Source organism: Lissotriton helveticus, chromosome 12 (assembly GCF_964261635.1).
Source record: "Lissotriton helveticus chromosome 12, aLisHel1.1, whole genome shotgun sequence".
Lineage (NCBI taxonomy): Eukaryota > Metazoa > Chordata > Amphibia > Caudata > Salamandridae > Lissotriton > Lissotriton helveticus.
In genome coordinates, this window is record NC_136073.1 from 252,865,640 (window position 1) to 252,878,869 (window position 13,230).

At 44.0% G+C, this 13,230-nt stretch overlaps 1 protein-coding gene across 2 annotated transcripts in view; it reads left to right on the forward strand.

The window, feature by feature from the left end:
• LOC144798908 (cadherin-1-like) overlaps positions 1–13,230 on the forward strand; it is a 209,867-nt gene that overhangs the window by 73,606 nt on the left and 123,031 nt on the right. The window lies entirely within an intron of this gene.

The following is a 13,230-nucleotide window of genomic DNA, read 5'->3' on the forward strand; positions in this document are numbered from 1 at the left end:
GGGGGAGGGGGTGTTATGAGTAGGATTCTCTTAAGGAACAAAAGGTCCTCCGTCTGACTTGGCCTTGACAGTATGTCTAAAGTACCCAACTTGAAGGCTGTACAAAGCGTTCTGGAAGCAGACCACATCATGGCATCTGCATAAGCAAAGCACATCAACTCCACCCTTTGGATTATGTGTCTGTGGATAAGGACTTCATGTGGCTTCGGCCGCCTCCATGTACATCACTTCGGAATAACAACCCAATTTTTGTGTGAACACTCCCTGCCTTTTTGTTCTTGCACCGAGGTCATGCGCGTAGTTTCTTATTTTGAACGTGTGGTCAGCTAATGCCCGAGGCACTTATGCAGCAGCTATTCTTGTCCTCTTCCCGATGAGTTGCGCTTTCAAAAGCTGAAGCTTTAATGTGGGCTAAGGTTCTTACAAAGGGATGCATTATTGATTGCGTATTCGCTGCTGATGTTTATTTCCCATCATCACTAATGTAAAGAACCGTGAAGGCCCGGCTGGATGTGGGACTCGTTCATAACTGTGGTCAGTAGGCGCCTCTGTAGCCTGTGGGCAAAACACCCCTGGCTGAGAGGGCCTGTCCACTCCGAAGCGAGCGAGTCATGGGACTGACTCAACAATGGCCTCTCGGGTTTCTTAACTCACAAGCCTGCTGAGAAATAGATACTGTTTATTACTGGACAGTCCACCACTGCCTACTTCTGTCTCTACCACTGTCCCAACCCAGTTTGTGCATAACTACCATCCTCGTTCATTTTGGGATTTTGCTGTAGAACACCTCCGATCCAATGATTAACAACACCCATGCTTGGTTCACATTTTGTGTACAGCACATACAGAAATCTATGTAGTAGTTACAAAGGTGTGTGATGTATGCTGATGCAGGAATACACGGGACTGTACCAGACCGCAGGCAAGGCACTGGGTCTAGTTGTGAAGAATTGTCTAGTGCTTTGGTTGTTGTAGGGATGAAATATACTTGGGTGACCGTTTTTGGCTGCCCACCAGCACTAGTATAGTGGGCAGAACAGTTTAAAGATTTTAGGCTTGTAGGTGGTTGCAGGTGTGGTGTGGGACCAGAGAACGGCAAACATTTGGTGGGAACTGGAGGTAGTGGGACTATACAAATGCAACAGTTTTGCTCATTACTGGTAAATGTAATTATTAAAAACTAGGTTTCTATTCAAGTCTGGAGATAATGCGCCCTGTGCAATCCGTCAAGTTCACACATGGCATTTACGCTGATGTTACGTTTGGCTCTCTCTGCGTCCGTGCTTTTGCTTCTGCAGTGATAGCCTAGAAAGCAGTTCTGAGGTTTCCATCATGGTCCGGAGTCTGATTTGCTTTATGGAGGTGTCCAATCAGTAGGGTTAAGAAATGTCTGTTAGGTAAGTGGCCGCATTAGTGGGTTTTGGGATTGAAAGGTGAAGCCAGAGGATTGTCCCGGCTTGCTTACGTATCTTCTCTTTTGGTGTACATGCCCAGAACTTGCCACATGTATGTGTTTGTTATGTTGTGAGTGAATGACAGTGCTGTTATATGCCCCGATTGCAAGTAAGTTGCATATTTGTGCGGTGCTAAATGTCCACAATTGTCTCTTTATGCATTTTGTTGTAGGAACGTGTTTTGTGTGTGGGAGTAGTGTTACACACACTGATACTAGAGTTTGGCATAACTGTACTGTTTTGGATGTGACTGTAGTATTCTCTTTAACAAGTACTGTGGCTTGTTAAGCGGAAGGTATTTCGTGCTATGACTACCTCCATCTTTCTTTTAGCCATTATTTTTCTCTTTTTGCTTTTTGATTTGTGCTTACTGGTTGTAGCTGAGCCCCTTCAAACTCCCTGGCCCATCGTAACTTACACTTGTGTAACACACACGTCGTCCTCTGACCTCTTGGATTCTCCCCAAGTTTGGGACGTTCAACTCCATTTCTCCCTCTTTCCATTATAGCCTTAATTGGTTAATCAACTTTAAGGTTTGTACTTCATTTGTATCGTATTAGTCTATGGGCTTGGCGTACTATGTCATTCATTACCGTTCTTGGCTGTGGTGAGGGGCCGCGACTCGTAAGAGGGTCATTCCGTGGTGGATCAAAATGATGGCCTTCATTTCTTCCCCAACAAAATTATTAAACCGCATATTCAACTAGTCTGGTGTGCAGTTACAAGTTATGCCATGCTGTTCTTCTATGTGTATTAATTGTAATTAAATAGATTTAACCCAAGGTAGGAAGTGAGATGAAGTGTAGTGAGATGGAAATCGTAATAGGTAGGCCAGAGTAAGTGAACACTATGCCATTTCTCAGCTACAGCTGGCGCTACAATCATGGAATACTAAGTGTTGCATGACCAAGATGGCCGCTGACCAGGAGTCCTAGGCAAGAGCTCCGGGATTTGGGATCGCCAAGCCTGGCATAAATCCCTGAATATCCCCCTCTGCAGCTCAAGACCGCCAAGACCGTCGACCCAGGACACGGAAACGGAACGAAAAATAAAAGATAAGAGAGTACCTCCAAAGGAGACGTAGCAGCCTCGCATCATCCGACTCCTGAACCGAGAGGGGTGTTGGACTCGGAAGCCCCCGGGCAGGGACGACATCGGCTGACACTTTGGGGGCTATTGGCGGAGCAGGCAGAGAGCGGAAGACTCTCAGGGCGATGCGAGCAAGGTCCGATCCGTGAGGAAGCTGAGGCTGCTTCACCGGGACCCAGGACGGGGACCAAAGACCGAGCACAGCAGCGAAGAGGTACAGGCACCCGCGCTGCTGCAGCGCAGCTCCCCAACGCCCATCCTCGCCCCCCCCCCCCGCCACGCTACAAGAGAGAACAGGAAAAGTGATCAGGGAAAGTGAGAATAAGTCTGCAGTCCGCCCCGCCTGACCTTAAAATGGCGGCCAATGCGGACAATTAACAATTAACAAATAACCCAGAGGATCTGGCACAAATATCCACACACTTGTGTGAAAAGCGGAACTCTGCTAGTTTAGGTGCAACTAATAGAAAAGCGGAATCTCTGCAAGTCTACGTGCAACAAACAAGGCAACAGCAATCTAACTAATTAAAGGAGAGCCAAGGAAACGGGACCAATCGACGAGGGAAGCTGGACTGGAGAAAGAAGTGGAAAGAGAGAAAGGCCTCCCTGCCTGTATAAAACAAACATAACGGCAGCCATCTTACAAGGATTAGCTTTTACACCCAACATAGAGCAGAACAAATGTCAGCCGGCTAATAATTATTAAGCACTCTGAAACTACAACTACCAGAGGTAAATGAGGAATAATTATGGAAAAGAGAAGCCATATCCAGTACTACTCAGCAAAACTATAACTACACAATTCTAGATCTGGGAATAAAAGCAGCAATAAATAACATCAGCAGTGGGGCTACCTGGAATAAAACGGAAAAAGAATCACCATAATACATGCAGAACGGAGCTAAAATGAGCGAAAGATACCTAGAGTCTGCTGGCTTGAGTGCCCAGAGTATAAAATACCCCAATAATTTAACTAAAAATGCAGCTAAGAAGTTTAAACACGACTACCTGAGGAAAAACCCGGACATACTATTCGCAGACCTATACTTTAATGCAACTAATGGTACGAAAATGAATGACCTCATATTCTATACATACAGAACAGCTAAATGGCGCAATGCCTTCACTAGGATGCTTACCATAAAAACTACGAAAAACATTCCTCATGGCTTAAAAATGTCAACCTCACCGTCAGAAAGATGCAGAGCCGAACTTAGCATCACGATATATAAATCTGGAATGGTGCTGATACAAGCAGCAAATCGAGATCTAGAGAGATTTGCCAAGACTTTCCAATCGGTAAAAGACTCAATGGACGACCCGAGTAATCAACTTCTCCTAACCACACCAGTAGACACTCTAGATATTCACGATGTCACCATCAGAGGCGCAAATAGAACCCGGAACCATCATGCGCTAAACCCTAACCAGGTAGAGTTAACTGGTCTAGTAAGGCCAGTACCGGAGAACACGACTATAAGAACTGAGAGGTCTACCTATCAGACAAACAAAGAACATTATCAGCGCCTAAGAAGAGTCGTCCCTACTCCCGAACCACGAGGCCCCTCACGTAGATCATACACTGGCATTGAGGGTAGTACCACCTAACAACCAGGAATTGGATGAGACCGAAGACATCAGCCTTCCTACATCCCGCACCCTCGCCAGCACAATACCAACGTCGTACACACCTCCACCAACAAACAAACTCCCAAAAACACAGGACCTATCTAACTCCATCAACCTCCCTATACCTCGCGCTAGTACAACACCAGCGACATGCAGACTTTCACCCACAAACATGCTCCTAGCAACTCTGAACATATCCAGCACCAACGACCCACCTAATAGAGTTGGAACCGACAATCAAAAAGAGGAGATAAAGAAAATGGCAGCGCAACTAAGAACTGTTCCAAAAAGGAGAAGAGTAGAGCGGATGTACAGATCTGCCGCCCCTAAGAAATCTCACCAGAACAAGAAGGACTTTAATAAGCTTCAGAAACTAGTGAGCAAGCTAGCACAAGCCACTATTAATACCGTACAGGCGATAGAAAAAATCGAAGAGATGACGGTGAACATTCACGCTAAAGTCACGGATATCCAAAATCTTGTACATTCTTCACATAGAAAGAGTAACGAGGCGGACATGCGTTTAAAACAGAGAGACAACCGACCAGACAGGACTAAATCATTATCTAAAGAGGAAACGCTGGCCTTAATCCAAACATATGACCTATCGGACCACAAGGAAGAGGAGAGAATCAAAACAATTCCACTAGACGCTAACAGAACAGCGAGAAAAAACGATAGAACATCCAACCCCCACAACTTACAGCACATACAGCTAACACCAAACGAAGCCGAAAATGCGAACGCTAGTAATAAAGAAAAACATCTGACCTGTCTACTACTCAACTGTCGATCAGCAACCAAACATGCATCGGACATAGCGGACCTCATCCTCAACAAGGACATTGACCTGGCAATCCTTACAGAAACATGGCTTACGGAATCTTCATCCCCAACCATGGATCTGTTAGTACCACCGCAATTCAACATTTTGAGACTTGATAGACACAGAAAGCTAGGGGGAGGGATAGCCTGTATTCATCGATCTGACATAGAGGTTAAACAAATTCAGGCCGACCCGCTAGAATCCTGTGAGTATCTTGGTCTTAACATAAGATCAACTAACATTCAACGTTGCAACTTGCATACATTTTACCACCCACCAGGAGATAACGCAAAGTTTATAGTAGAGTTAATGGAGATCATAACAGCCAACTCTAACAACGCTGCCAATAACATATTTCTAGGCGACTTCAACCTTCACTGGGAGAACCGCAATGACAAACTGGTCAACATGCTTAAAGGTTTCCTCACTGAACTAAACCTCACTCAAGCGTGCACACTACCCACACACTCTAAAGGAGCGACGTTAGACTGGATTATCTCAAGAAACAAAGTTGCAACAATCCACTCCATAACACCATGTGACTGGTCTGATCATCACGCCATAACATTCATGATACCCACAACGAGAAAAGGTAGGACCAGGCAACCTTTCAAGACCAAAAAATGGACTCGAGACACAAAAGAATCAAATATGGAACTACTGGTCGAAAGCTGTGAAAGAGACTTACAGCCACCCAACAACCTGGAAAAAGTTAACGAGCTGACGGATCACTACATAGCAACTGTCGAAAATATCGTTAATAACACCATGCCATTAAAATTGAAACGAATCTCAGAGAAGACTTAAAACCCGTGGTTTAACGAAGCACTAAATGAAGATAGACGCAAATTGAGAATGGCCGAAAGAAAATGGAGGCAACACCCATCATCTCCTGAATTGGAAGCCCTCAGAAAAATAAGGAATCAATATAATAAAAAGATCATCAACTCAAAAAAGGAATTTATAAGAGCAGAACTGGATAATGCCAAAAACAGACCACGAAAACTATTTGAAATCCTAAAGGAGCAATCAAACAAACTAGCCAAAACAGTGCAAGAAAATTCAAAAACACCTCTAAGCTGTGATGAATTTTCCACATTTTTCACGGAAAAGGCCAAAGCACTCGAAATAGAGCTTAGAAACTCGGCGTTGAACCTTCCCAACGAACCTCGGTTTACTAACGATGCCGACTCTACAACGGATTGCACTATGGCAAAAAACAAGGCGAGTTGGGAAACATTCGAACTGTACGACCAACACATGATTGCTAAGACGCTCTCAGGAATCAAACCTAACAACCACTACCAAGACCCTCTGCCTGCAAAATGCGTAAAAGAAATCAATCACATCCTGATTCCAATATGGACCGAAATAATAAATGCGTCACTGTCACAAGGGATCCTTCCCGACTGCCTAAAAACAGGTCAAGTCGTTCCCATAATCAAAAAACCCACAGCGGATGCATCAGATCCAAATAACTTTCGCCCAGTGACCAACATCCCTTTACTGGCCAAGTTGACTGAGAAATGTGTGCAGAACCAACTGAGCCAACACATCACCAAATTCTCCTTGCTAGATGAATGCCAATCAGGATTCAGAGCAGGGCACAGCACGGAAACAGCGATTCTCCATATTATTGATGACGCGCTACAGGCCCTTGACCAAAATCAAGCATGCTTACTGATTCTCCTAGACCGGTCATCGGCATTTGATACGGTAAATCATGAAGCATTACTGACAAGGCTACGGGACAGGATGGGATTATCGGGAATTGTGCTGAAATGGTTCGATTCCTTTTTACAGAACGCAGCGCTTCCTGGTTAACCAATCAATCTCACTTCCTTGCCCTATCTCAATTGGAGTCCCTCAAGGATCGACACTATCCCCAGATCTGTTTAACCTATACGTCGAACCACTCACAGAAATTCTCCAAAAATCTCAAATATCCTATCACATGTATGCTGACGACACGCAAATATACTTAAAGATCGAATCCATAAAAGAATTGGAATTAATGAATGAGACACTAAAAATGGCACTTCAATGGTTAACCGCAAACCACCTGAAGCTGAATGCACATAAAACAGAGTTCCTACTAATTTCTCCACCAAGGAGCCATACAGAAATAAAGGAATGGATGAAAGTCGTGACTGCGCTAAACTGTACCCCAACCCTTGTCAACTCAGCCAAATCTCTAGGAATCACCTTAGACGAGAATCTAGACATGAAAGCCCACATTAACTCAATGGCGAAAAGTGCCCGCTTTCACTTGAACTACTTAAGAAAATTGAAACCATTCATCAGAGTCAGACCTCAAATTGGCAATCCAATCCTTAGTTATCTCGAGGATTGAATATGGTTGCACCACCTTGGCTGGATTACCAAAAATGTCCACAGCACCACTGAAAGCCTGCCTTAACGCTGCGGCAAGACTTATCACCGGAACCAGGAAATATGATCATATATCCCCGCACCTGAAAGTATTAAACTGGCTACCGTATGAAGCAAGAATCCAAATGAAGATAGCATGTATCACACACAAAGCATTACACGACAACACCCCAAGATATCTAGCAAAGAAAATTCAGTTGTCCGGTGGCAACCGACCAGCTAGGAGTGCTGAGGAGTTGCTACTACAGCCAGCCTTCTTCCGAAAGAAAAAAACCTATGACAGAGCGTTCTCAGGAGCTGCCCCCAGAATATGGAACTCACTCCCTCCAAACATCAGGAAGATCCAGAATCTGGTAACATTCAAACGGGAAGTGAAGAGCCTGCTGATGAATAGATACATTACTTAGTGAAGAACACTGTTCATGGTTCTGTTATACTACTGCCTTAGTACAGATCATGTACGCCATTAGAAAGGGAGGCATAGGCAATACTATAATGGAATATGTATCCTATGATATGAGAACAACCTAAAGGCCAATAGTAATGGTGATTTTGATTGAACAGGAGAACAGCATCTTTCATGAACCTATACCGAGCTACCTCATATCTGTTGTATATACATGTTTTTGTTATTAATTTAATCATAGCATATTTATTTACGCTAACGTCACATGTGTTTCGACTATATATATATATCATCTACCTCACAGCGGTTGCTTGCTAACTGTTTATATATATGTTAACCCTTTTCCTATTTCATGTTAAGCGCTCTGATACCCACGGGTCTTGTTCACGCTATACAAAACTTTATAATAAATAAATAAGTGTATGGCTGTACTTTTATCACTATAGCTCCTCAAACAGTGGCCCACATTTATTTACTTTTTGATTGTGTTAAGTGCGTTTTAGTTGACTTTTAGTGTTGGGCAAGCTTTATTGTTTCATGCGACAAGAGGCTGACACCGAAGCACAAGGAAGGGGAGACGGAAAACATAAATATTCGCTGGGTTTTATTTGTTTCCGGATCCTGCACTGGTCCCTCTACCTGGCAGGTTGAGTGCGTTCCACCTAAAAGAAAAACATCTACCTGTGGAGCCTTCCACGTGGGAAAAGGCCAGGATGCATTTGAAAAAGTTTCTTATGAGGCCTGCAGAGGAGCTGCCTTTTTAGGTTTTGCCTGGCGAAAAGATGCGCTCTGCGCATCTTTTTCGCGCAGGCGAAATCCTGATGAGTTCTGTAGTGTGGCTTTGGGTCGGCCCTCGTCATTCATTGGCTGGCTCCATAAATGGAGCCTAGCCATTGGACGAGGGGCCTGTCCGTCAATGCCGGACCAGATTCGGGGGCGTTCCTGCGTTTCTTTGGCTTTTGCCGACGTCACGCGACGCCGGGAACGCCCCCGATTCTGTTCCGGCATTGCCGGCACCTCCCTTGCTCCCCCTCCCGCTTGTTTCCTGGTGCCCGCCTTCGTGCTCCGGCCGGCCGTCGTCAGCGTCTCTCCTCCCCCTTTCCCGCCCCCTCCCGCTTGTTTTGGTGCCCGTCTTCTGCTCCGGCCGGCCGTCGTCAGCTCTCTCCTCCCCCTTTCCCGCCCCCTCCCGCTTCTCTCTGATGCCCGCCTTCCGGTGAGACACTGTGATGAATGCCACTGAAAGCCCTGGATGGACTGGGCTGGGTCCGGGTCAGTCTGCTCGGTAGTGGGCTGACTAAAGCGTGAACGCTTGAAAACAGCTTGAAACATTGAAAGAACATATTTGAACCAGCCTTTGACAATAAATTATGACGTAATGCAGCTAACACAAATGTAACGTGTGAAACTGCAGACTGTTATGTTCAGCCAGAGTGGAGCTTCAGAGTGGAGCTTCAGAGTGCAGAGTGGAGCTTCAGAGTGGAGCTTCAGAGTGCAGAGTGGAGCTTCAGAGTGGAGCTTCAGAGTGGAGCTTCAGGAGTGGAGCTTCAGGAGTGGAGCTTCAGGAGTGGAGCTTCAGGAGTGGAGCTTCAGGAGTGGAGCTTCAGGAGTGGAGCTTCAGGAGTGGAGCTTCAGGAGTGGAGCTTCAGGAGTGGAGCTTCAGGAGTGGAGCTTCAGGAGTGGAGCTTCAGGAGTGGAGCTTCAGGAGTGGAGCTTCAGGAGTGGAGCTTCAGGAGTGGAGCTTCAGGAGTGGAGCTTCAGGAGTGGAGCTTCAGGAGTGGAGCTTCAGGAGTGGAGCTTCAGGAGTGGAGCTTCAGGAGTGGAGCTTCAGGAGTGGAGCTTCAGGAGTGGAGCTTCAGAGTGGAGCTTCAGGAGTGGAGCTTCAGAGTGGAGCTTCAGAGTGGAGCTTCAGAGTGGAGCTTCAGAGTGGAGCTTCAGAGTGGAGCTTCAGAGTGGAGCTTCAGAGTGGAGCTTCAGAGTGGAGCTTCAGAGTGGAGCTGCAGAGTGTCAAGAGCAATGCCAATAGCTCTAACTTTAACAAAGGCAAAACCATTGCATTGTAAATGCTTGTTAGTATGTGCCTGAGATGTGGCAAAGCCCACGCGGCCGCCTGTGGTGGTTCACTGTCTTGAGTGTGGGGGGCTGGAGATGGGACAGAACGTGGCAGGAATCCGGTGCGATTGTCTCGCCGGCCTCTCGATGGGTGGCGGCATCCTTCCGGCGTCACTGCTCTGGTTCCAGCAGAAAGCAGGCTGCGAGCAGTGCAAAAAAGTACGAATTATGCATGTGAAATTCTGCTTGCGTAATGAAAAATAAATTGCCCGGCTTATTTTCGGCTAACAAGACTGTCCAGCTTGACATTTTTGTGCCGACTTACAAGTTCAGGAAAGTGCATGTTCTCAAAAAATTCACTCATTTTTTTTTAATAGTTTTTTTACTAGTAGGTGTCGCACGTGAAAACGGTAAATAGGCAGCAGTGTTTCCCTATTCAATTCCTTTGAATTAAACATTTTGAAGCCTCAGTGTAGGTATCTAGCCTTTTCCTTAACTAAAAATGAGTGTAAAATGAGGCCGCACCTACAAAATAATGATCATTTAAATTAACAGTGTGCCTAAGGTGGCAATATGTGGCAGGGCATGCATGACCATAAGAGCCGAGTACGATGGGGGGAGCTGCCAGTTGTAGGTGTTCAGCAGCAGTTATCAGTTACGTAGGAATATGGTCCTGACGTTGGGCTGGTAACTAACTTTACATTCTTAAGAAAGATGTTACTTCTCATTGTATTTCACTAACTAGCAGATTAACTTACTCTGTAGAACTATTGCTGGATATATTACCGTGAGATTTTTTTTATTTTTTGCGATTTTATATAGCGCGGACTTTACCCGAAGGCGTCAGAGCGCTTCACAATAGGAACAGAAAATTATAAATGAACAAATTACAAAAGCAGATAAGTTACATGAGGTAAAAGTGACAATTGTGAGCAAACAAAATACATGCGCTAGCAAACAGTGCAATACAGGAGGAAAGTGACAAGTGTGCAGGTTACAAGAGAAAACAAAGTACATTTAGAGGTAATATACTGCAATATATGCTAGACACAGAGGCACAAGAACAAACGTTACGTAGGCAAAGGTGGCACTTGTGCAAGTATCAAAAGCAAACAAAATGTGAGAGGTAGCAAACCGTGTGTTACAAGAGAAAAGTGGCGTGTGCATGTTACAAAAGAGAACCAAACACAGATACAAGGATAATACTGCAATAAATGGCATACACTCCAACCACACGAACACACTGGGAGGCACTTCCATAGTCCTGGAGAAAAGAGTTTTCAGTGATGGGAGGTCTTCCTTAAGATAATAGACATTTTGTAATTTCACAAAATGACAAAATGTGTTTACAACAGGGTAGGTAAGGTGTCAGAAAAGATGCTTTTGATTGCTTTTTGGCGAGCCAGAATGTTGAAGGGTAAACGTGGTGAAGTAGTTTTCGTCTAATGAAGATCGGTCAAGCAGCTTGTCCTATATCGACATCTAGTGGCCACATCGTGGCAACGAGCTCTTTGCCTTTTCTGTGTTTTTTCAAAATCTGTATGCAAATATATACACGACTGGTTCCTAGTTTGCACCAGAACCGACAGCTCTGCATACAACTGCATTCTAAATGCCCTTTTTGGACTTGCTGTAAAATCCCTGTCTAATACGTAAATGCATGCAATTATAAGGCTTGTATATATGCTAAAATAATGCCGAATACATTCTATGAGTGAAAAAAGTCTATTTTAACAATACATATGCTCGAGGGGCTAGAGTGTACCAGAAACCGATCTCTCAGACGCTGTTCGGTTTACCTCTTGATGGTTTTGCAGGGGTAATAGTTTCCATGGTGGCTGTTTTGCACACTGCAAAGTTAATTTACCTTTATAAACTTGCGTGCAGTGTCTTAAAACATATAAGCTATAGATATGAAAATGTCATATCGTGCGTTTATTCGATCATAGTTTCAAAACTATGCCTACACACCCTTTATGCTACTGTCATATACATACCCAGCTCGCCTCAAAGCGCTATATGTTAAACTTAGGTTTTGAGTTCTACTCCTGGATGTGTACTTGGTAGAGTAAAAGCCGCACTGATCTCTGAGCCCATGAATCCTATGGTTAAAATAGTCCTATGAGAAAGAGATGCACGTGTCAATCAACTTTGTAAATCAGACGTCATTCCTTCTGTTCAATATGCTGGTAAAAATTAAGGGGCACCTTATTTCAATTGTACCGAGCTTCTGACGCCCACCCTGGGATGCAGGATTGTGTGCCGCTGAACCGAAGGACTGGTTTTGTCACTTTAGTACTTCACTGTGACTTGTATAAACTATTTGCTGAATTTGTATATTTCTATGTATCTCTTGTCCGATTTTAGATGCCATTTAAACCAGTAAAATTCACTTTTAAGTGTTTCTGTAATGTTTTTTATTTTGTATATTTGATTCCACTTATTGATATTTGTGTATTGTATGGATTTCTGATTATACTCAAAAACACAACATTAGACTGATCAACGTTAAAATATCACTTCAACCTCTTATCTGTAACAAAATGTAGGTTAACAACTTGGTCTTGGGGAGGTTAGCTACATTTATCCGTGTTTCAAAGGAGGTGGGGGCATTAAGTAACACACTACATCCACACTACTATTTGATATTTAGAAAGTGATGTAAATACAGACCAGAGATCAATGATTTACAAAAACAAGTGTAACGTACAGTATACATAAGTTACATCTTCGCATGAGTATAGGCATTAGTCAATAAATATTTCGATTGAAACCGGTGTAAGTTTTGCGTATAAAAGAAGCGGGTGTGAGTGTACGGGGCACGTATGTTATGCACAGGGTAGAATCCCATACCTGTCTCTTATTTTACATTCTTATATTTACATCTCTCTGACTCATGCCGGTCTTCTGCATACATATATAACACCCTTTCTATGCATAAGGCTGACTTGCATTTGGAAAACCGTTTGTAAATTGTGGCAAAAATCTCTCTAGTTTCAAACTTCACACTTGAAAATTATGTTGCCAAGTGTGTCCAGATTTGAGCATCAAATTTACTCTTCAAGTTCTGCAGTAAGACGTCAACCTCTAATAAAGGGGATTATCTGAAACAGCACACAATGGTCTGCCTGCCATCACACCATGGGAGTTTATTTTTATTATAACTTGGTTGTTACCTTTATCAGCTCTTTAATAAACTGTTATGGACTTTTTTTTTCTCATGGGTCCGCCCTAAGGGCCACTTCTTTATTGGTTTTTTTCTTTTTTTTTCTTTCAAGCAATTTTCATTAAATAGAAAGTTTTAATTATCTGTTTCTTTAGCCGATTTGTGACCCTTTTCTGAGTCTCTATTCAGGGATTGCCCTCCAATAAGCCAGCAATTTCTC